The 2,102-nt window shown below is 45.7% G+C and overlaps 1 pseudogene; it reads left to right on the top strand.

Moving 5' to 3' along the window:
• Nucleotides 1-241: 241 nt before the first annotated feature.
• On the top strand, nt 242-675 carry LOC119801746 (annotated as a pseudogene).
• Nucleotides 676-2,102: the final 1,427 nt, after the last annotated feature.

Below are 2,102 nucleotides of genomic sequence, written 5' to 3'. Positions count from 1 at the left end.
ACTCAACAATAAAAGACAAATACCACAGAAAATGGGGGTAAAGGGTTTGAGCAGGCATTTCTCCAAAGGAGACTTCATGCGCACAGCCACACGGAGATGCCACTTCACACCTGTGAAGAACAGCAGGCAGGGAGGATGTGGGCACATTGAATTCTCACACCTTGACTGCAGGAGTACCACAGGCTCCAGCCATTTTGCAAATAGTCTAGCGGTTTGGCTGGTGTTGGTGAAGGATCCCAAGATGGCTGGGCAAAAAGTTGCTCTAACCAACATTGATGAGATAGCTTTTGGGGAGATCATGCCCCCAAACCAAAAGACAAACATAAATTCCCTAAAGTCCTGGGAGGAGACCTCCACACTAGACTGGCCGCTCTGTCTGGGAAACCACCAGCAATGGACTGGGCTTACTGCAAGGCCATTGTGACCGAGGCCAGCTTGTTGGATGATTTTGAAAAGAAATATATAATGCCATGAAGATTCCTGTGCTCAAGGAGAACTACATGGCCCTGGTGAACGGTAAGGAAATGAGGAAGCAAAGAACTGTGCTGAGTCTGTGTCTAAATCTCAGTTCAGGATCCAGGAATTTGAGAAGCAACTTGAGAAAACAAGAACATAATTTCTTCGGATCAGATGACCACGGGTGACCTGGATGAATCTTTTCAGAACCCAAAGTAGACCGAGAAGGACCCACTCTGGTCTCAGCTTGTCAAACAGTCCAGGCCTTGTGTTACAAACTCTAGACATTAAATTACACAGTGTGGTGATTTGAAAAGGAATGGTCCTCCACAGGCTCATACATTTGAATTCTTGGTCATTTGGGAGTGCACTACTTGACAGGGATTGGGAGCTGTGGCCTTGTTGGAGGAAGTGTGTCACTGGGGCTGGGCTCTGGTGTTTCAAATGCTCAAGGCAGGCCCAGATGTCCTCTTTCTTTCTGCCAACTGATTCAGATGTAGAACTCTTGGCTGCCTCTTCAGCACTATGTCTGCCTGTGTGCCACTTCCCACCGTGACAATAATGGACTAAACCTCTGAAGCTGCCCCAATTAAATGCTTTCCTTTATAAGAGTTGCCATGGTCATGGTGTCTCTTCACAGCAACAGAATATTGACTAGGATACAGAGTAAAGAGAGAAAGAAAGAAAGAAAGAAAGAAAGAAAGAAAGAAAGAAAGAAAGAAAGAAAGAAAGAAACAACCCTAGCAGTTCCTTGGAATGTTAAAATGTAGAGTTTCTGTGTGATCAAGCAACGACTTAGTGTACACTCAAGAGAAATGAAGATGTATGTGCACACAAAACTGAAGCATGGTGCTGGGGGCACAACTTGGTGGTACCTAGGGTACTTACCTGGAATGTATGAGGTCATGGCACCCTCTCCTCCACCACCATCGACAACACTTGTGCATCAATGCCCACAGTAGATTTGTTCATAGCCCCAAGGGGAAATCACCCAAATATTACCAACTGATACACAAAGAAGCAAAGTGTGATACAGCCATACAGTAAGCGATAGCCTGTCGTAAAACAAGATAGACAGACCTTGCAAGCGTTACGCCGAGAAGCCATTCCCCCAAATAAAAATAGGTCTGGAGAGATGGATCTTCAGGTAAAGGAGGTGCTTGCTGGCAAGCCTGACAACCTGAGTTTGATCTCCCAGTCCCACCAGGTGAAAGGAGAGTGTTGATTCTCACATGCTGTCCTCTAATCAAATTGTACAAACACAAATGCACACACACACACACACACACACACACACACACAATAAGTAAATAAAACATTTTAAAATCTATGTATCAGACTGCGAGACGTAGCTCAGTTGGAAGAGCAAATGCTACTAGCACTCATGAATTCTATCCCCAGTTCTACACACCATGTGCTGTCATGTGCTGCTAATTTCAGCACCTGAAGGGCAGAAGCAGGAGGATCAGGAGTTCAAGGCCATCCTTGGCTAAATGAGTTCAAGACCACCCTTAACTAAATGATACTCTGTGTAAAACTTAAAAATCAATCTACGGAAGCCAGGCGGTGGTGGCACACGCCTTAAATGCCAGCACTTGGGAGGCAGAGGCAGGCAGATCTCTGTGAGTTCAAGGCAGCCTGGGCTA

This window comes from Arvicola amphibius, chromosome 15 (assembly GCF_903992535.2).
Source record: "Arvicola amphibius chromosome 15, mArvAmp1.2, whole genome shotgun sequence".
Taxonomy (NCBI): Eukaryota; Metazoa; Chordata; class Mammalia; order Rodentia; family Cricetidae; genus Arvicola; species Arvicola amphibius.
Note: the sequence above shows the minus strand (reverse complement) of the source record. Positions and strands in the feature narration are given on the sequence as shown.